This window comes from Mirounga leonina, unplaced genomic scaffold, assembly GCF_011800145.1.
Source record: "Mirounga leonina isolate KUSES-001 unplaced genomic scaffold, KU_Mleo_1.0 Mir_174, whole genome shotgun sequence".
Lineage (NCBI taxonomy): Eukaryota > Metazoa > Chordata > Mammalia > Carnivora > Phocidae > Mirounga > Mirounga leonina.
Window position 1 is genome coordinate 82223155 of NW_023270451.1, and position 23832 is coordinate 82246986.

The following is a 23832-nucleotide window of genomic DNA, read 5'->3' on the forward strand; positions in this document are numbered from 1 at the left end:
AAAATCCAAAAGACAAAAAAATGCAACCCCTTAATTAGGTACAGAAGGAACATACCTCAACATAATAAAGACCATATATGACAAGCCCACAGCAACATCATACTCAGTGGTGACAGTTTGAAAGCCTTTCCTATGAAATCAGAGACAAGACAATGGTACCAACCATCACCACTCCCATTCAATACAGTATTGGAATTCATAGCCAGAGCAATCAGGCAACAGAAGGAAACAAAAGACATTAAGATTGGAAAGGAAAAAATAAAATTGTCTCTGTTTGCAGATGAGATGATTTTATGTATGTAAGACCTGAAACCATAAAACTGGAAGAAAACAGGAAAAACCTCCTTGACCTAAAGCACAGTCAACAAAATCAAATATAAACAAGTAGGACTACATCAAACTGAAAAGCTTCTGCCCAGAAAAACAGTTAACAAAATGAAAAGCTGCTTAACCTACAAAATGAGAAAAAAATATTTGCAAACCATGTATCTGATAAGGGGTTAATATCAAAAATAAAGAACTTATACAACTCAAAAGCAAAAGCAAATAACAACAACAAAACCCGCAATAATCTAATTAAAACTGAGCAAAAGACCTGAGAAAACATTTTTCCAAAGAAAATACACAAATGGTAAACAGGTACATGAAAAGATGATCAACATCACTAATTATTAGGGAAATGCAAATCAAAACCACAACAAAGATATCGCCTCACACCCATTAGAATATCTAGCACGGAAAAGAAAAGAGATTAAAAAATTTTAAAAAGGGTTGCAAAGTTGTGGAGAGAAAAGAGCCCTTGGGCACTGTTGGGATTGTCAACTGATACAGCCACTACAAAAACAGTATGGAGGTTCCTCAAAAAATTAAAAATAGAACTATCATATGATCCGGCAATTCTACTTCTGGGAATATAGCTGAAGAAAATGAAAACACTATAAAGAGATGTCTGCTCCCCCCCATATTCATAGCAGGATTATGTACAATAGCAAAGACATGGAAACAACTTAAGTGTCCACCAAAAGATGAATGGATAAGGAAATGTGGCCTATCTATACAATGGGATATTATTCAGCCATAAAAAAGGAAGAAATCCTGCCATTTATGACAACATAAGTGAAACAAGAGCTTTATGCTAAATGAAATCAGACAGAAGAAGACAAATACCATATGATCTCCATCACATGTGGACTCTAAGAACAAAACAAGACAACAGCAAACTCAGAGAAAAAGAAATCATATTTGTGGTTACCAGACACAGGGGTAGAGGGAGAGGGAATTGGATAAAGATGGTCAAAAGTACAAACTTTTAGTTATAAAATATATAAATACTAAAGCTAAAATAAATAACATGATGGTTTAGTTAACACTGCTGAATAGTATATAAAAAATGTTGAGAGTAAATAGTCCTAAAAGTTCTCATCATGAGGAAAAATTATATTTTTTGTATCTATATGAGATGATGGATATTAACTAGACGTTTGTAGTGATCATTTCACCATGTGTAAGTCAAATCATTATGCTATACACCTTAAACTTATAAAATGCTGTATATCAATTACATCTTAGTAAAACTGGAAAAAAAATTAAAATATTATTTTCCTTTCCTATACATCTTGAAGATGAAAAGGACTGATAAAATGAGAAATAAGTTAGTCATGCATTTTGGGAAAGACTTGATTTCCTTTCCCCTCAAATTGAACTTCAAAAAGGTAATTGGTTGATCTTTGTAAATAAAATTGAATAGCACAGCCTGGAAACTATACTAGGGAGTTAAATAGGGATAAACAATTGGTGACAAGGATTGTCAAGGATGATACCAATTTGTAATGGAGTCAGTAATCATTTGTGCCCTCATACCTCGAGAATTAGAGTAGAAGTGGATAAAATATAGAATGAATGGTACCATTTTCTCTGGCTTAGAGGTTGGCATAGCCTATGCAACAGAAGGTCTAAAAGGAGAGGGAATCTGTTGTCCTAGTGAGTGTATCATTTCAGTGGTACATCAGGTTGTATAAGCTGAGTCAGGAGCAAATACCATTTGGGAAGATCATCAAGGGTTGGGGGGCCAAGGGTACAGGACAACCAGAAGTTGCAGTTGAGAGAGTTTAGAGTAAGAACCCCTAACTTAAAGATTTCAGAAGTGTTGATTTCATTGACAGTGGATATTTGTGCTTTTCTTTTGTTTTTCTAAATGGGAAAATTTGAGGTATAGCCACATAAATGGACTCCCAAGAAAGGGCTAAGAAAAGGTCCTTGGGAGTTCAGACAAGGGAGTAGAATGCTTATAGGAATGGAGCTGTGTTAAGTGACAAGGCAGCCTCCTCCTTCTGACATGGGCTAATAGAAGAGCTGATGGAGGGGAGGGTGGCTAGAAAATGAGTAACTCACTCAGAAGAGTTTTGAGGAAAATAGTGCAGTACTACTCAAGAAAAGTCCAGTTTCATTCAGTGAAGGCTTTGAGTGGAGGTAAATGCCCTGAGAAAAATATTGAGAATTTAAGGGAGTTTGACCTTAGAAAGGGGCTCCAGGAGGCAAGAACTCAAGGGTTTATAGATGTATGTTAGCAGGGTAGGGCAGGACTGAGGACAGGACACAGGTCAAAGAGGAAATGAGGACAGTCGAGAGAGAACAGAAGCGGCTCAGACATTTGGGGCCTGCCTGGCAAGGAGGGGATTATGCTGTACTTTACAATACACTTCAGATCTCTGTATTATATTATTTGGTAGATAATAGGAAGGAGATATTACTGATAGGATAGGGAGAGCTATGAAATTGAGGAGTTCCACATAGCTAACAAGAATTATGGGGGTGAATTATCCTCTCTTATCCCCGAATGTACCAGATTGTGCTTCTGTAAATGTAAAATCCTAGATGACATGAAGGCTGAAGCTCACAGTGGTAGATTTTGTTTTGTTTTGTTTTTTTCAGTTGTTTCTCAGAGGAGAAAATAATAGAAAAGAGGGAAGTTCAGGATGTACAGATTTTTAAAATGGAGAAGGAAGTCCATGGAATTTCCTCACATGAAATTAGGTAATCATAAGAACAAAAAGCAACTGAAATATGTTGTAGGGTTTGGGTCATGGGAATGGAGAAGAAGAGTTTGATATGTGTGACAGGAGTTAGGAAAATAATTTAAAAATTGAAGAAGTCTGAATAATAATTTTAGAAAGCATTTCTTTTAAAGTTGCATTAATAAATGCTTCATTTTTAGAAGATAGCATCACAAAAATTACCTGAAGCTTTGTTTTGCCTGTGAAAGTAGAGCCAAAACTCCACAACGATTATAAAACCCTTCTGTAGACCCTCAAGTGACCTCATCTGAGCTGCGTCCCATGGCTTTGTAGAAGGAACATGGAGTACGTGACAACTTGTGAGGTACTTACCTTTTTTCGCATTTCTGACAGATACTTGAGGTGAAATTTCTCTCCTAAGCAAATAAAAACAAAGACATAAGTAGAAAAATATGAAGAACAAAGTTTTACGTTTCCCACCACTAGGGAAGAAAACCAGAAAACATACCTGATATTTTCCTGGTAAAAGTGCCAATAGTCGTATTATAGGAAAACACTAATATTATGTTTTACTTCTTTCCACACTGCATCCACAGGACAAAGTACATTTTAGTCCTTCATATTTTCTGGTCAATCTATAGAAACAGCACAGAAAATTATATATAGAAAATTACATTCCACGTTGCATGCATGAAGCCTGTAACACTGACCAGATACAATATGCAAACAAGAGTAATGTTGTAACCTTCAAAAGTCTTCAGAGTAACTGCTGCAACACTAAACAGCTACTGTGCATCTAAATGGTGGTGAATTACAGGGGTATTAATGCAGTGTGTTTAAGTAAAATGTAACTCTGTATATATCTCTAAGTAAAAAAGTATACACAGCTGAATGTACTCATTTAATAAGAGCAATTGGAAAAATATTTAAAAGTTGATTAATCATTTTGAGAAATATTTTATTTTTTTTAAAGATTTTATTTATTTGACAGAGAGAGACACAGCGAGAGAGGGGACACAAGCAGGGGAAGTGGGGGAGAGAGAAGCAGGCTCTCCGTGGAGCAGGGAGCCCGATGCGGGCTCAATCCCAGGACCCTGGGATCGTGACCTGAGCTGAAGGCAGACGCTTAACGACTGAGCCACCCAGGCGCCCCTAGAGAGGAAATTTATTTATTTATTTATTTTTAATTTTATTTATTTATTTGCGAGAGAGAATGAGATAGAGAGAGCATGAGAGGGGGGGAGGGTCAGAGGGAGAAGCAGGCTCCCTGCTGAGCAGGGAGCCTGATGTGGGACTCGATCCCAGGACTCCAGGATCATGACCTGAGCTGAAGGCAGTCGCTTAACCAACTGAGCCACCCAGGCGCCCGAGAGGAAATTTAAAATGCTGTCTAGTTTCCTAAAATATTTCTCAAAATAGGGGCGCCTGGGTGGCTCTCGTTAAGCGTCTGCCTTCGGCTCAAGTCATGATCCCAGGGTCCTGGGATTGAGCCCCGCATAGGGCTCCCTGCTCCGCAGGAAGCCTGCTTCTCCCTCTCCCACTCCCCCTGCTTGTGTCCCCTCTCTTGCTGTGTCTCTCTCTGTCAAATAAAATCTTCAAAAAATACAATAAATTTCCTCTCTACTCTGGAACTTCCAGTCTTTGCTCAAATTATACCACTTGTTGAAGACAGTCTCTGACTCCCAGAAGTATCTGTATCCCAAGAGTATTCACTCCACTGTCTGGTATATCATCTTTCACATATAGAGCTTTGTGAATCTCTTTCAGTGTTCTAGAAACAAAGAACATTTTGATTTTGGCCATTCATTATGGCTCAAGAAAGAGGAGGAGGATTAGTCTTCCTAGTTATATCATGGTATAAAACAATTTAAAGGAGTCATTTCTTATATAATTGATCATTTCATTTAAGTGGTCTAGGATAAGTTCTTGGGAAGCTGCTGTACAAACATCAAATATCAAAACGTGTTTTCTTGATGCACTTATAAGGCAAAATAGGAATGTCTTCAATATAGTTTTCTATCTTGTGTCACTAAGCTTTGTTACAAAACAAAGTTTCTGTGAATAGGGTGTATTACAATATTCTAATTATGAGAATGTCAAAGTAGGACATTTTTATCAGTTGTTCTTTAGGTCACTATCGCATATCATCTGCATGTCATTTCCACAGCAGCGAACACGGACTGTGGCATTAGCGTCATAGTGGTGGTGGCTTGAGGGCTGAACATATTGATATACATTCTAGTCATGATGATTCCTAAAGAAAAGAAATTGATTATAATCAGTTTGTATAAATCACCACAAGCAATGATGTGCCCATCACCTTGTCAGCTAGTTCGCAGCATTCAGTTGGCTGTCAAACTGGAGAATTTATGAAGCATTAAACTAGGTCACTATTAGCCAGATTAAATTCACTGTAACATTATACTTACATAAAGTGCTTTGTGAAAGAGATATGAAAAATGTTAACTGAACTGACCTAAGACAGAAAAATGATTGTGATATAATACTTGGGCTGAATATTTTCAGTTTCCTGGTGTAAGCCCATTATGGTTTCCAAAAGACTAAATTCAAATGATGAGGGAAAAAATGAGGACTCTATAACCTGGAAGATTTAAAGATGTACAAATCAGATGCAATGTTCTAGATGAGAAAGAAACAGGAGGGGAAAAAAGGGATATAAAATGACTCACTCTGAACATTCTAGAACCATAGAGTCAGGATGGAGAGTTGAGGGTACTGGGAAATCATCTTTTGACCTTGGATTTTATAGATAAAATCCAAAGTCTAGAGAAGGTAAGTATCTAGCCTAAGGCAGCTAGAAAGTGACAGGTACCTAACGCCTAATACAGTGCATTTCCAAATTAAATTTAATTCAGGTAATAAGCTAAATACCAACTTCTATAAAATATGCATTAACATTAAAGTTAAATACTATAAAAGCCTGATACCACATCCTGATGTTTTGAAAGAAAGGGGGTCCTGTGTAGAGGCAAAGTCCACGTTCTTGGCAGGCTTAGCTTACAGAACCCATGAACTCGGAGGCACAGGAATGGAGGCCATGGATTATTCTTCCAGTGGACTGTGGGGAAAGGCACAGTTTTAGTGCAAGGAGACAGTCATGTCTTAAGTCTCCAGCAACTCCAGCAATTTGATATCCTGGAGGTTTGTCTGGTCTTTATGGAAGACATTTATACATAAGACAGTGAAAAATATTATTTCTGGAGGGGGAACAGAACAATCCAGTTAATTCTAGGTTTTCTGTTTCTTCTTTCATTTTATTTTTTTGCCTTTAGATTTCTAGCTGGCTCAGAAGAGCTCTGTATCTACAGACCCTTCAGGAATTGACAGTTTGCCAAATCTTACACATTTCTTAGCCCCACCTAAACAACACTGCAACAGATAGAAAAGTGTAAACAAGATAACAATAACATGGTGACCCTGTTCATTAAAAAGCAAAACTGATCCTGTTCTTGCCTGTTAGTTAAGTTAGGCTGAGGAGAATGTGTGCCAGCATTTTTGGGGGTAGAACAGAGATATGTTATTTGAGGTTGAAACACGATTGTAATGTACAAAAATAATAATTTGCAAATGACCCACAATTTGAGATTTTTTAAAAGATTTTATTTATTTGAGAGAGAGAGAGAGCAAGCACAAGCAGGGGTAGCTGCAGAGGGAGAGGGAGAAGCAGGCTCCCCACGGGTCAGGGAGCCTGATGCAGAGCTCAATCCCAGGACCCTGGGATCATTCCCCAAGCCGAAGGTAGATGGTAACCAACTGAGCCACCCAAGCACCCTTCATATTTGGTTTTATACATAAGTCTCTCTCAAGAAGGAAATGTTTAATTAGAAAAAAAAAAAAACCTGAATAGTATTTTGATCTGAACTACTGTTCTCTAAACTGGCCAAAGCACTTAAAAAAAAAAAAAGGGTGCCTGGGTGGCTCAGTTGGTTCAGCGACTGCCTTCAGCTCAGGTCATGATCCTGGAGTCCCAGGATCGAGTCCCACATCAGGCTCCTGGCTCAGTGGGGAGTCTGCTTCTCCTTCTGACCCTCTCCCCTCTCATGCTTTCTCTCTCTCTCTCTCAAATAAATAAATAAAATCTTAATAAATAAATAAATAAATAAATAAATAAATAAATAAATAAAATAAACTGGCCAAAGCACAGAAGAATCCACATCTGTTTCCCTGCTGTGACTGTTTCCCCCAATGCTTGGTAACATTCTACTCTACCTTCTGGTGGAATCCCAGCTTGGCTTTCATTCCCCATACTCTCCCAGGAAGAGATGGCCCTTGTCTTTTTCAGACTCCTCCCTCTTTTTGTGTCTTTCATCAAAGGTCACAGGAAGCCTGTTCAATATTTGGTTATATGTCCTTCCCCCTGAAAGTTTCACCTCCTCTTCCTGTATTCTAAACCAGCACGGCTTGGTGGGGCCCCTTATGACCACAACATTAGCATCACCTGGAAACTTGGTAGAAATGCAGATTCCCTGGCCTCGAGGCAGACCTACTGAATCAGAAACCCTGGGGTACCACCCAGGAATCTGTGTTTTAATGTACAAAATGCCCTCCACGTGGTCCTGAAGCAGGCCAGCATTTGAGAACCACAGTTCTAGTATAGTCTATCTTTTAAAGAATCACACCACAGCCTTGGGCTTCCCTTTCTCTAACTGTCTAGTTCCTCAGAGTTCTTGTTCTCCTTTCTTTTATTGTATTTGATTTTCAACCCACCAGTTTTAATAATCATTTTGCATTTTGAGGAACTGCGTGTTTGGCTTGATCTCAGTGCTGCCAAATAACTACTATTGGAAGCTGGGAATAACTACCATTGGAGGCTGAAGTTGTGATTTGTGGATTGCTAGATTCTGCTCTCTAGCTCTACTTGACTGCAGTGGACCCATCCCACTGGTCTAATTCAAAACCAGTCCAGAGGTTAGGTAAAGTAATACTTAGCATAGGATTGCTGTTTTCTCAGTCTATACCACACACATCATCAGGTATCTTAGAAAAGTGCTGCGAAGTGATAGCAGCTGAGCAGCCTGAGTCGAGAACATGGCTCTTTCACTGCATGATAGTAAAAAATACTAAGATTCCAATTCCTTGGAATATATAGGATTATTCATGTTTTTTTCTCTTTGAAACCTTGCAAAACCCAATGAAGTGTGTTTAATCCCAATTTTTTAAACAAAAAAGTTGAAGTTTCCAAGTTTGCGTATTTGTTAGTTTAACATTTTTTGTGAAGTCTTTGCCTTCTGGGGGGCACGGGGCTAGGTGCTGGCAACACAGAGAAGGCAGACAGGGTCCTCAAGGACTCTCATTCTAGTGGAGCGACAGAGAACTAAACCATTTCATTTGGTTTCTGTAAGATTCATGGTTTAGAGCCACCAAGGGTCCTGAGGGAGCATGGAAACCATGCAGGGCCTGAAGGCCTCCGAGGGGCAGGGACATTAGAATTATGACAGAGGAACCCGAGTCATAGGAAACAGCACAGGGAGAGAACACAGGGAAAGACAGTTCAGTTCAAAGGAATTGCATGTGCAAAGGGAAGGAGGCCTGGTAAAGCTTGGCGTACTCCACACACTTCAAGTTTGGCGTGGCTGAGAGACCGGTGAATGGAGAAACAGGAAAAAGCAGAGGCAAGACCACAGGACCTTAATGCCCTGGCAGGCTTGGAATCTATGTAGAAGGCAAGAGGGGAGACTGAGAAAATCTTAAGCAAAAGAACAAGATTTACAAAGATAATGAGGCTTGATAGTGTGGAAAATGGATTTGAAACAGGGAAGGAAGGAGTGCCCAGAACCACCCTGTATTCTGACATTTTTTGAGTCAGCTATCTGAATTCTAATTGTAAGGGGCTAAATTGTGTCACCCCAAAGTTCATAGTGGAGGGAGGTTGAGCTTGCCTCACCCCTAGTACCTCAGGACTGTATTTGAAGATAGGATCTTTGAAAATAAGAGCTTGTGGGTTGGCCCTAATTCAGTAAGACTAGTGTCCTTCCAAAGAAAGATTAGGACAGACAGGCACAAAGAAGGAAGACCATGTGAAGACACAGGGAAAAGACAGCAATCTACAAGCCAAGGAGACTGACAGAAGAAATCAACCCTGGTGACACCTTCATCTCAGACTTCTCACCTCAAGAATTGTAAGAAAATAAGTTTCTGTTGTTTAAGCCACCTGGTCTGTGGTACTTCATTATGGCACCACAAGTAAACTAATAATGCTAATTTGAAATCTCCAATATTTTAAAGTGCAGCAAGAATTAAAATTAAAACAACAACTACATGCTGGAAAATTCTTCTATAGATAACATCAGACCCACAGAGCACATGTGTGCTGAATTTGCTAAAAGTTAAATGTTAGCTAGGAATAGTAATTCCAGGGTCATATTTTCTTTTTTATACTTTGGTAAGGGGAACAAAGAACAACAATAAAGACTTCCCACCTTTGCCGCAGACCTGTCGGGGGGATGAGTTAGGAGGACAGAAAGCCTTAGGATGAAGGAACACTGCATTAAATCCAATGTAATCTTCAGTCCAAATGTCGTTGGAATGCAAAGGACTAAAACCCCTCTTAAGCACTCCTGATAGTCTTTCATGCCCACTTGAGAATCCGTCATCTGGAACCTGTCATCCCTACAGCTACCAGCAAATGCAACTTTCTCTGTCACTTTTCTGCAGTATCACAAATTGCAGAAGGGAACAGGTTTGAAAGAGCAACTACTGGATGATGTGGAGAATATACAGCTAAAAGGACACCAGAAAGGGTCATTGCCAGGCTCAAGAGACTCAGTAGAGTAGAAAGCGCCATGCTCGTTTTCATGGTTGGTTGTTGTAGGTAACCTCTTCATTATCAATATTACTAGTGTACAGAGAAGCAAGGCAAGGAGTGGCCAAGAAAGCAGCATTTTACCCTCATCTAAGCTGGTTTTGGTAAACCAATCAAGCATCTTTCTCAGATTTAGAATGTCCAATAATACTCTACAGGAAGTAGAAAATTTGGTGTGATTAAGTGATTTTTGTACTGCATGTATTTTCACTCTTTCAACATTTAAGCATACTGTTTAAGAATATTATAGCATTCACTTTAATATTGCCATATTTGTTTCTAAAACAGTTTTATTAAATATATATAGTTTCTGAAGTCATTAAAGTAATTCAGTACAGCTGAACAACAGCCAGGGTTAGGGGCACCAACCTCCCACTTAGTTGAAAATCCACATAAAACTTTTGACTCCCCCAAAACTTAACGATTAATGCCTGCTGTTGATCGGAGCCTTACTGAAAACATAAACCATCAATTACTTTTTGTTTCAGATAGACTTAAGACTCTGAGTCATTCTTCTTCACCAACGAAAAATGCTTTAGATTCATTATAATGGCCTCATTACAACAAGAAACCACAGTGATGCAGTTCTGAAAGATTTAAGAGTTGAAATGAAGAAACAAATAGGTGGTCCTGGTTAACCAGAACTGAGCCAGAATTTAACTAGAAGGTTGACTGTCTGGAATAATACACTCTGGCTAACTAATCAAGGTTTTAACATCATGCAATGAGATAAGGTCAAATACTATACAAGTTTTCCTCACAGAAACAGAATAAGGACCATTAATCTCTAAGAGTATTAAAATTCCACAGCGTGAAGCCCCATGAGAATATATTCAACTCAAAGGATAGACATTAAGAAATGTAAAACTTTCATTTTCAGGTAATATGCTATGAAAGCTAAAACAGTATACTGTGTTTCAGACTGGTTTAGTAATTATTCAAACACGTAACAACCTCCTGCTGATTTTTAAATGGATTATTTTGTACATTATGTGCTTTTGCTTCAGTTAGGGCCATTTCTAAGTGTTGATTGAATAGGGATTGTGGGTTTTTGGTTTTTTTTTCCAGAATTTTTTTTTTTTCCACGACTAGCTAAATGAGTTCCTTGGAGATTGTGGGTGAATGCTGAGATTCTTTAGAGAAATGCAGTTTGGTACCACTCTGCTGGCATGCTTCCTAAAGGGGAACAGAAATTATGCTAAGATCTAGGAAAAACTGACTACTTTTGAGGAGTCAGAAAATTAGTTGCAAATTTCTTTTTAGAAAACATTGTTTCATTGTCTCAGGAATTGTGGAATTAGTTACAGATGGTTGTCTCATTTTTAATTTGAAGGAGGGGATTTGTGTGAGAATTAATATAAACAAATGCTAACAGGGCTGGTTTATGCTTAGGAGTGAGTTAATCAGCCTCAACCACACTCAGGAGAACAGTGCTAAAAAGACTGTGGGATGACAGCAGGATGGGCCCCGGGCACAACGTGAAGCACACAGAGTTGGTTATGGAGCCACCAACTTCCCTCTCTCGAGAGCCTTTTCTCACCACTCGTGCCTCTGTTTCTTCCCTCTGGCATCCCATGTATTCTTTACCACCTGCTTCTTTCCCCCTGTTCCCCCTGGTAGACCAAGTTCTCAAGGAGAAGAAAACAAGATTTAAATGAAAGCATCTTACATCTTGGATCTACAGATAGATCAACGTCAGGAACCATGAGAGGGCTGGGATTGTACTCAGCTTACAAGCTAAAAGTTAGCCTGCCACAGTTCCATGGATGCTGGCTGAAGACCTGGCTTCTGGGTCAAAGAACTATTTATTACTCACAGCAATAGCGGTGGCCATTTGCAAAGGTTCCCTGAGCCCTAATTCTCCAGGTGGTTCTGTGAAGGCCAGGGGAGGATTTCCCACACAGTGGAGTATGTGTCACAGAAGAGTCCCAAGTTTAGGAAATCCCAATCCTTTTGAAGGACTGCAGCCAAACCTCCCCAACATTTGTTCCAAAATAATCTTGGTTCTGGAGGGCAGCAAGCACCCATACCCTTTATCACCACCTCTGTCTTCCGAGGCTGTGCACTAAACAGTCTGGAAAACAAAATCCAAAACAAAAAGTGGTCAGTGCCCTGCTCACAGGAAGGGCAGAAACAACAGACTCATGCTGAGTATGTCCCATGTCCTGTCTGTGTGGAGGGTCTTCTTAGGAATCTAGGGTCAAGTCTACGGCCATACCACCCTGAACATGCCCGATCTCCTCTGATCTCGGAAGTTAAGCAGCATCGGGCCTGGTTAGTACTTGGATGGGAGGAATCTAGGGTCAAAATGGAAATTCAGTCAAGCACATCCAATAAAATAATTCCAGATATGTAGGGGGAAGAGAAAAAAATTCATAGGGTTTTCTTGGTGGTTGTTGGGTTTTTTTTTTTTTTTGGTAAACAAAATATAAAGCCCTAAAAAATCTTGAATGGTATAAATGCTTTCAATCACATGATTGAAGTATTCTCAACTGGTGGTTACATTAGTGTTTTGATATTTACATATTTTGGAAAAGCAAGATGGACTTAAAAAATACACAAACAATGACTTAAAGCCTGATTCTCCAGTGGGATATTTATGTTCAACAGAGATTAAAGCCTACAGCTAGTATGATTTCAGGTATCAGCCAGGATATGTGACTGTGTTTTTAAGGTCAGGGCCTTTCTCTTCCCTGAGCAACTTCTCTGGGTTCCTTCAGAGGGCTTTAAATCTTTAGCATGCGCATTCTCATTGTAGAACATAAATAAATTAGCCCTGTCCCAGTCACCAGTTGTTAGTTTCTGGTATTTTGTAGATGTAAAAGCTGAACTAAACAAGACACTGGGAATGATGATACAATAAAGTTTTTCTTTTTTTTTTTTTAATCTTATGACCATTTTTTTTTTAATTCTTAGTTATGTATCATATTCCTCAAACATTTAACTCTGTTGTCACAGTCTAAAGAGTTCTTAACAACACATTCTCTGTAGATCATGGTTAGAAACAAGCTTCCCCAATGCACAGCCATGGGTGAGGGAGAATCAGAGCTTAGCACCTTCTGACATCCTCAACAGCACTATCATGGAAATTAGTTGGAAGATAAACTTGGCAAACTTCACTAGCCCCACTAATTTTAGGAATGGGGTGCAGGGGACAGAGATGAATGCAGAGCAGAACATGCAATGTCTACATACTATCACAGTTCAGAATAAATACGGTGTCATGTTTTAAAGATACTGTTTTTTATTTTGTAGAGGGAAAGAGATGGTGAAGTAAAAAGAGTATTGTGCATGCCATGTAATATATTAGAAGAGGAGATAAATCCAAGAAAATATTTCCCTTATAGCAAAACCTAGAAAATGTAGTAGCAAAAAAAGCAAGACATGATGATGCAGACATTACACAACAAATAAACTCTATATTCAATGCTACCATGTTTGCACCCAGCTAATTTCTAACCATGAATACTTAGAATGAAAAAAATCAGTGTATAGTAACTTACTTACTGTATATTTAGTTTTTTTAATTGAAATTGAATGATTTTAAAAATGAAAAAAACTCTTGAAAGCAAAATCAATTAAGATATATTCCTTGTTTAAAGGGAAAAAAAAGAGTTCATATGCTAGAGCAGAGTAAAATGGACTGTTTAAATTCCATTTCATATAGAGATACATAGAGGAAGAGAAGTATGATAAGCAATAATGAGTAGGATCCGTTTCACAATTAAATGGATCTCCAGATGGGAAGCAAGTGGAGCACCAGACACCATCATTCTACTTCAATAGGCAAGACCTCCAGGGCTGACAGACCATGTTAGATTTCTTGACTTTAATGTGCAGGTTATCCCCCAAACTGCTAAATATATTTGCAAATATCTTTTAGACTAGTTCACACTAATTAAATAGCTATTGTTTATAAACTGCAAAATTTATCCAATGGAATATCACAGAACTTTACAGTTTGTGTATATTCAACTTGATGGTTCAGTAGAAAATCTTGGACCAATATGTGCAGGTTGTCCTTTGGGAACAGGGCTACAAACAGCTGCAAATGGCTCAACTCACAGGCAAGATGAGTATTTTACGTTAGTAATTTGAATTTTCTTAGTGAAAAATAGTCTAAGGACTTTCCCTTTTAGACTTTGCAAGATAAATTCTGCTTATCCACATGCTCATGAACAGTGAAGTCTACTGTCATGTAGCACATACAGGATATTAAAATTCAAATGAGCCCCCCAAAAAAAGAATTAAAATAAATGAATGTTTAATTAAATGGGGTAGGAAAAATGTTAAGATAGCAGGGGAGAGGAATAAAGTCAGAAATCAATGAATTAAAAGGCAAAAAAAAAATCTCAGAAAATAGTCCAACATCTGGCTAGCTATATTTAAAAATGAAGAAATCCAAACACCCAAAAATATAAGAACATGCAATCTAAAATAGTAAAGGAAAAGAATTTAACACATGAGAAAGTGAAATAAACATGTATCATTCTAAAAAAATTAAAAAATGATACAAATTATTTTGAAGGGAATATGGATTGCCAGAATAGAGTAAAAAAAATACGTGAAGGTAAACTCTCAAACTGTTAATAGCCATAGATCCAAAATATTGAGACCCTCCAAGAGATTAGGATAAGCTCTGAGAGTTAATTGGTAAGCTTTGTCCATCTTTCAAGGAAAAGATCAATCCTTTTCTACATACAACTTTCCAGACCATAGAAAAATATGAAATACTCATATTTATATTCAAATACACCATAACTGATTCCTATGTTTGATAAAAATTGTCTGCCAAAGGAAAAAAGCTTCAAGCCAAATTCATTTATGGCAAGTGCAAAGATATAAAGGGAAAGAAAATTAACTTGTGCTGTGTAGGAATATAACATATCACATTAATAGGTAGTACTAGTTCATATAATGTTTACATGGATACAGAAAGTTATTTGATAAATTCAATACCCATTCCTGATTAAAATTTTTAGTAACCTAGGAGTGAATATTTTACTTGTTCAACATGGATTAAAGAATATGAAATCTCAATTCAATAGCTAATGCATATCAAACTACAATTTAAATAAAAACTTGAAACAAAATATCTAAGGGATATCAAATGGTGAAATATATTCCCAAGTTAAGAGCAAGAACTCTATAACTAATATTAATAATATAATTCTGGAATTTTTAACCAATGCAATTAGAAAACAAAAAGGAAAAAAAATGGAGCTAAAATTACTAGAAAGGCAAAAGTGTAATTTTTATTTTTAATACTGTTATAATTGCCTGAGAGAAATCATGAGACTAATCCAAACATTTTTCCAGAACAATGCTATTTTACACTTATGTATACATATAAATTCCTCATATAATTTAAAATTGCATGATTATAAAGTATATACTGTAAAGTATTTGATTTTGTGTTTATATTATCACTGGTATCAAGATATTATATACAAGAAAATTAGAAAACAGAAGTAAAATTTATAAATGATATAGAAACTCATATATATATATAAACACATATTATATTTGCTAGTTGCAATGATTTATTAAGAGTTTTCCTCCTAAGCTAATTATCAGCTAGAATAAAAGGCAACAAAAGATTGTTCATAACAGTACAACATGATAAACTAAATCTGAAAATAAATGCAATAGGTAGAAGATGTGAGAATGCATTGGTAAGAAAGATTTTGTGATTTTGTATTTCTAAAGGATATAAAAGATGGCTTAAAAAATTAAAGGGAAAACACTGTCATAGAAGTATATAGTGTAAAGCTCTTAACTTTCCATAATGTCTAATTATTATAAAAATTTCAAAAAGATTTTGAAGCTGAATTGACTCAGTAGTTAATCTGGAAGAATAATCAAGATTATCAAGATTATTCTAAAAGAAAAAAAAGAACAATTTGTACCAATATGCATTAAAACTTATTTAAATATGCAATAAATATTTCAGTGGAAATTGAAACAAAAATGGAAAATTATCACTGGAACAATTTATAGTCCAACACTATACATAAATGCTTTTAAATCAAAGGGGATGAAATTAATTATTCAATATATAATTCTGGATTTTTTTTACTATGAAGGAAGTTAAATTTAGATTCTTCACTCAGTTTTCTAAAATATGTACCAAATAGCTCAAAGATGTATCTATAAAGAAGTAGGAAATAAGCCTACCTTAATAAGTATTTGTTGTCTCAGTTTGAAGAAATACATTTTCTGTGAAACAAATAGGAGTCATAAAAGGAATAGTTTGGAAACACAAAATCTTTTTAATTATATTTTAAATTAAAAAAGATTTTTAAAAAACCACAAATCAGTGTTTCTCAACTTGGGTCCATATGCTTCTTGTGTTTATGACTTGTAGTACTAATTTTGTAGGTAATGTAATGTATCATGTTGGTACATTAATTGTAACAAAGGTACCATACTAAGGTGAGGTGTTAATAAGAGAAATGGGGTGCAGAATATATGTAAATCTAAAACTTCTAAAATAAAAAGTTACTTAAAAAATTGAAAATGTTAAGACTAAGCAATTAAATTTTTTTTACAAATAGAAATTGCTGAGGAAAATATTAATCTCTCCACCATGAAGCGAATGCACAAATAAGTTGCCATATTTTAACGTATTAAACTAACCAAAACTTTTTAACAATGGTATACAATGATGTTAATGTGGTTCAGAAGGTTACTTTCATATGTTGTAGTGCTAAGGAGACCAGCACACATTTTCCAGAAACCCTTTTGGCAATATACACTAGAAACCTTGGAAAGATCCTTGGAAAATTTTTTAAATTTAAATTCAATTTAGTTAGCATATAGTGAATTATTAGTTTCAGGGGTAGAATTTAGTGATTCATCAGTTGCATATAACACCCAGTGGTTATTACATCAACTGCCCTCCTTAATGCCCATCACCCCGTTACCCCATCTCCCCACCCACTTCCCCTCCAGCAATCCTCAGTTTGTGTCCTAGAGGTAAGAATCTCTTATGGTTTGCCTCATTCTCTGTTTTTATCTTATTTTTCCTTCCCTTCCCCTGTGTTTCTTAAATTCCACATGAGTGAAATCATATGGTATCTGTCTTTCTTGGACTTCCTTTACTTAGCATAATACCCTCTAGTTCCATCTAAGTCATTGCAAATGGCAAGATTTCATTCTTTTTGGTGGCTGAGTAAAAAAGATCCGTAAGTTTTGACCCAGTCATTTTTGTAATGTATCCCATGAAAACAATCATAAGAACAACAAAACAAAATACAGATTTTATGGCTATTTTAGTCAGGATTCTGACAGGAGACCAGAAAACCCTCTAGATATTTTAAACAAAATGAGATACAGTATGGAGAAGCAGAGATTTACAGAATCGTTGAGAATGGGAACAAAGTTCAGAAAAATTGAGAAAACAGATTGGTGACTTACAGAAAATGGCTACAGATGATCTCACTCCCTGCATCAGGGAAGCGGGTTGATACCTGTCCCCTGTGGATACAAGAGCAATAATGACCTTTATTCTCAACCTTCTACATACTGCTCAAATGTCTCTCATTGACAAAATCTAATGTGGAAACCTGTGGTCAGGGATTCTGGGAAACATACCTAGTTCCAGGCTTTCAGCCCTTTAATAAAGGTGAGAACATAGATGTAGTGACAGTTCAGTAGTGAACTACTGATACAGCACATTGTTCTGTGGGATACTTCTGTAAGAAATTCTGATGTAACAACAACAAAAAAAAGTCAACAGTCTAAATGCCAGTAGGGATTCTGTGAAGCTGTTAAATGTATTTTGCAATGCATGAGAAATCATGTTTGTTTCAGTGACCTGAGAAAATATTCGCTATATTAAATTAAAATCCGTTTCCGGGGCAATGTAGTATCAACCTACATTATTATAACACAGAGCATAATTCTATACAATTCCAACTTCACAGTGATAGGAAGTTTCTCTAACTGCAAAATTAGGTATTGCAGACATTGTCCTAAAATCCCATTTTAAAAATAAGGTTCTCAATAAAAAAGACTGAGGCTTTGTTGAGGTAACATGTGGAAAACCTGGAGAACAGCTCTAAGATTTTGAGCTTAATATCATGTTAGGAAGCAACACTCTAAAATATTATACAGGCCAGTGATATTATCCTATGTTCTGGTTATAGTTTCTTTTAAAGTAAATGCTGTAGTCTGAAAAGCAGAAAGAATTTTCATGGCTAGGTTTTTCCAATAACCAGGTGACTACACTAGAGATCTCATTAACTTAAAAACCAGAAAATCAGGGGCGCCTGGGTGGCTCAGTTGGTTAAGCGACTGCCTTCAGCTCAGGTCATGGTCCTGGAGTCCTGGGATCGAGTCCCGCATCAGGCTCCCTGCTCGGCGGGGAGTCTGCTTCTCCCTCTGACCCTCCTCCCTCTCCTACTTTCTGTCTCTCATTCTCTCTCTCTCAAATAAATAAATAAAATCTTTAAAAAAAAAAAACCATAAAATCAAAAATGTTTTCTCAATGTCCATGATAATAGAGGAATAAAGTTACTTTTCCCTGAACATAGTACTTTAATTTGAGCCTGTCCTTCAAGAAATACCATCTGTTATCTGGTCCATTATCAAGATGGATGCCACAGGCTATTGTTGGGAGAACAAACCTTCAACAAGCAATCAGTTCTTTAGAAAAAAATTATGTGAGCATATTACTGTCCTTTGCAGAATGATTACACCATATATTTAGTTGTCTGATAAAGAAAATGTTTTATTGGAATGGAATTATTTACCCTGGGGACTCACTCTGGGAGTCTGCAGAGGGAGCGCAAGTCTCCAGGAGTTTTTTCCAGGTCATCCTATCCCTGCTAATGTTATTCAGTTATTCTGTCCTTTGTCAGTTCTGCTTTGTGTATGATTTTTTAAATTGCCATTATTTTGTTCAATTTCACATCCAGATAGAATTCCAGTCTACATTTTCATACTCACTATTGTTCAGATTTCAATTATTATCTCTCTTTTCTCTGACTTCAACATCAATAGAGCATTTAAAGGTCAAGGGAGAGTTTTAATCAGTTCAGTTTAGGAGAAGAGAGGATCTCTAGGCAAAGATAGAAGTCTAGTAGAAAAGACCTTATAGAAATTACTATGAATTGTTTTACTTGCATTCCCCTGTGATGAGCTGAAAGACCTAGATGAAGGGAGATTAAATCAGAGCATTCAAATGTAAGGAGGCCATATACATTTTGGGTTTGGGCTTGAAAATCACAAATCTAACCATTTTATGATAGTTAATGATAAGCTATATATAAATCAATATATAAAACCTCATGTTGCATCAAAAACAAATAATTAAAATAGATTGTGCCTAATTTAAATATTAACAGTCTTTACCTGGAAAAACAAAACTATTAAGAGAGGACTCACACCAAAATCAAAATCGATACCTAGTTTCCTAGCGTGCTTTTAGGGGAAGTTTCTCTGGCATTAGGATGTTAAATGAGTAAACTCTCCAAGGCACTTAGAATTTCACAACCCAAGAAGAAAACATCTTAGTAGTTTTGGGACAGAAATCAGCAGTACACTTTGTCCCCAGTATTCTTTCTTTTAAACTATATCACTTGTCTCAAATACTCTAATTGCCAAAAAATCTTAAACATTTAACTTTGAGCAATTTGCATTTACTTTACCCATTCAGATAGAAACATCATTCTTATGAATTTAAAGGAGCTTAAGTAGTTCACGATCTCCTGTTCCATAGCTGCAAACAGCACATCAAGAGGTGGGTGGCGAGCAGCGGCTAAGCCCAGACTCTAGGCTTGACCCCAGCTCTGCCATTTAGTAAGTGTGGGGCACTGAGTAAGTTGTGCAACCTCTCTGCCTGCTTTCTCTGTTAAAAGGAGGTAATATCCCTAACTTAGCGTGGACACGAGGATGAAACATGCTTATAAAGGCTACTGAGTATATTCAACAGTGTTTTTGGCATGTAAGTAGGGAATGATTAGCTGCAGTTATTACATACCTGAGGAATAGTTTTTACGCATACCAACATGAGAGCTATTTTGTGATTTGGATCAGGAAAATAGCCACCTGCTTTTATATGCCATTTTTAAGTGTATTTTTACATTTTTAAATGATTGGAGAATAAAATAAATACTTTGTGACACATGAAAACTATAGGAAATTCAAATTTCAGTGTCCACAAATAAGGTCTTATTGAAACACATGCCAGAGTATGGCTGCAAAGCCTAAAATACTTACCATCATCCTTTACAGAAAGAGTTTCCTGACCTGTGGGTTGTGGGCAGTGTTTTAATCTAACAGTATCATCCTTCCCTCCATTCTTGAATATAACAGTGACTGTTAGATTCAGTAACTTTCATTTTTTCCAAAAAATCAAGTAAAGGGGAATAGTGTTAAGAAATATGCATTTTTTAATTTTTTTATTAGAAAGGACACCTTAATATTTCTAGAAAGTATAGAATAGGTAAAGTCAGAATTAAGGATTATGCATTTGCATAACTTTATTAACATTATCAGTGTTTCTCAAAATATATATATTCATAAATATACACACACATTCAACCAGTGATACCCTCTACAACATATTGGCAGTAAGATGAAGGACTATATGGCAAATATATTCATACTGCATTAACTACTCCTTTTTAATGTCAAAGCTTTTTGTTTAATTTTTTTTTTTTTTGAGTGAATAGGGCTTATTTTCTGATCTCTCTTGTTGAGCTTCTCTAGTGGCTTTATCAGTGCATGTTTTTAAATGTGGAGACAGCTCTATCTTCTACGATTTTTAATCTCCCACCATTGCCTAGTATGTTGCAAGCACAGAGTACGCCATTTGATATATTTTCACTGAGATTTATTGACTTGAATTAAATTACTTAAAGTAAAACATCTCAAACAATGAACCCTCAATAATCTTGGCTGTGTTTACCATGTCCTAAGGCCTTTCTATGAGAAGCCACAATTTAAAAGTTCTAAAATAATTACAGAAATAAATATAGTGCCATATTGTTCACTGCAAAGTACAACTGTCAATTACAAATTCAATTTTCAGTGGCAGTGTGAATGTAGAGAATTTTACAAATGCACCATCTTGTAACTGAGTGGTAATGTGTTTTTGGGTCTCCCTGTGCATTGTGGTTCTAAATATTTTTTTTTTAAGATTTTACTTATTTATTTGAGAGAGAGAATGAGACAGAGAGCATGAGAGAGGGGAGGGTCAGAGGGAGAAGCAGACTCCCCGCTGAGCAGGGAGCCTGATGCGGGACTCTATCCCAGGACTCCAGGATCATGACCTGAGCCGAAGGCAGCCGCCTAACCAACTGAGCCACCCAGGCACTCTTGTTGTTCTAAATATTTTAACATGATTGTTTTGCCAAAATATTACCTAACTCAAAATATACTAGGATTAATGTAGTACACAGTGAAAATGAGTTTTCTTGGTGTAGGAATAAATGTTACCCCACCCAACAAAAGGACTCTTGTTTTTAGTTATGTTTAAAGGACCCTTTGCAGTTTGACCTTCTCTCTCAGTGTGGAGAAAGATTAACAGGTACTGCTGGAATGATCTACTTCTCATGCTGCTTTCTATTACTGTGATTAGTAGCATCATCTAAAACTTGAGAATATACTAAGTTGGCTTTAAGTGTATGATTAGCTTTTAAGATCAAACAGCATTAGGGTTTGCTTTCTTTAGTTTATTTCTGCATCCCCTTAGTATTCTAGTTGGTGATTGGATTTCCCTTAACCCCAAAGAATTCTTTAAGGAAAAAAAATTAAAAATAAAAAGGAATCATCCATGCTTTGTGCAACAGAATGGACATGCAGGTCCTCTAGCAGAGATTTGAATCCTAATAGTACCACTTAGCCTCTTCATATCTCTGGGCAAGTTAATTTTCAAAGCCTCAATAGCCTTATCTGACAAAATATTATTATCCCTTCTTTGCAGAGTACTTGCTAAGATTAGAAATGATAGATGTAACACAGCTAGCTGTCCCAGTAAACCCTCGGTAATGGTGGTCACTGTTGTTTTTATTGTAATCTGATCAAGGTCTTTATTGACCCAGTGAAAACCTTCTACTTCTTGCTCAAAGAGGCCATTTCCTTATTCCTCATCAGCCTTCAGTAAAATACAGTGATCTGTTTAGGGAAGTTGGTCTCACAGCAACAATCCACATCATGGCTTCATCCTGCAGTCGGAACTTAAGTTGTAGTCAGTCCACGGCTTGGAAACAAAGCATGGGTATGTGACACTGAACTCTTCTAGGGATGGTAGGAGACGAGGAGAATTGGGAGCCCAGGAAAAAGGCAGAGCAGGAAAAAAGTCACCAGAAGAAACTTTCCTTATCTTGTCCATAACCATTTTGATTTTGACATATCTTCGTCAAGTGCCATTAAGGTAAAGGAGGGCTTTACATTTAAGACAGTTGCATGCACTCCAGCCTCCCTCTGTAACCCCATCTCATTACTTAGCTTTACAAGTTGGCTCTTTTAGAGACTTTCACAGGTCTCTCCACTACCACAGGCTGATAAGCTAGTCTTCCCCTGTCCCGTTACTATCCTGTTTCTTCCCAGTTAATGCTACTTTGGTAGACTTAACCCAGAATTTATTCAAGGTTTACACAATAATTTGACAAATACTTTTTGAGTGCCTACCATCATTCTAGCTGTTGAATATGCAACAGAAAACAAAACTAATAAAAATTCCTTCCCTCAGTGAGTTTATATTTTAGTGGGAGGGTGCAGACAATTAACTGAATGAATAAGTTACTGTGTATATTAGCAGGGGATAAGCAAAAGGGGGAGGGGGATAGAAAATACTGGGAAGTAGAGGCGCAGTTTTAAATAGTTGTCAGGAACAGCTTCACTGAAATGACAATTAAGTAAAATCACCAGGAGGATGTAAAGAGGGGGAGCAATTTAGGCAGAAGAAACTGTAAATGCAAAAGTCCTAAGGCAGGAAGATGCCCTTCAAGGTCTAAGAAGAGTAAGGGGGCAAGTATAATTGGATTACAAGAGGTAATATCAAGTCATCAGGGGTAGTATGGAGGAAGATGGGGAATATCTAGACTCTTGTAGACTACTAAAAGAAATGTTGGACTTTTTTCTGACTAGTATGGGGAGCCTCTGAGGACTCTGAATAGAGAAGTGACATGAAATGACTTGTGATTTTCAAAGATTCACTCTAACTTCTGTACTGGAAATATACTATAAGAAAGCGAGGTGGAAACAGGCCAACCCATGAGGAAATCATTACAAATATCCAGGTGAGGGGCTCCTGGCTAGCTCAGTCAGTTAAACATCCAACTCTTGATTTTGGCTCAGGTCATGATCTCAGGGTGGTGAGATTGAGCCCTGCATCAGGCTTCACCCTGGGCGTGGAGCCTGCTTCAGATTCTCTCTCTATCCCCTCTCACCGCCCCCCCTCCCCCCAAAAAAAGAAGGAAAAAAATACCATCCAGGTGATGTCATTGGTAGGGCTGAGTAGGAAGCAGCTGGATTCTGTGAAAGTGACTTGGTAACGGATGGATGACAGTGGGGAGAAAAAGGGACAGTCATGTATGATGCAGATGTGTTTGACTCAAGTATTTGAAAGGTAAGAGTTACTATAAAGTGAAAGGGCAAAACATGAAAGCAGAGCAAGTTTTGGTTCAGCATCAGGAATTCAATTTTAGGCATGCTGAGTTGAAATGTCTTAGTTATTGCAGAAAAGGTGTTGGGTAGGCAGGTCTGGAATTCGGGAGTCATCAGAGCTCGAGATACAAGACTGGGAGAATCCTCGGTTTTTAAAGTTGTGAGACTGGACATGATTGCTGAGTGAGAGCCGAAAGATCAAGGGATGAGGTCCAAGGACTGATCTTTATTTGTACTCTAATACGAAGTGGCTGGTGAGATAAGCAGCAACTAGATGAAGGGCGGGCGGGCTAAGGGCTAGTATTCTAGATGCCCCTGATGGAATTGTTTTGAGGAACTGGAGGCTACCAAGTAGGTCAGATGCTGCTGATGGGTCCT

The 23832-nt window shown here is 37.2% G+C and overlaps 1 protein-coding gene across 1 annotated transcript in view; it reads left to right on the forward strand.

Annotated features, from left to right (window-relative positions):
• Positions 1-23832, forward strand: part of CNTNAP2 (contactin associated protein 2) — a 1539511-nt gene that overhangs the window by 574528 nt on the left and 941151 nt on the right. The window lies entirely within an intron of this gene.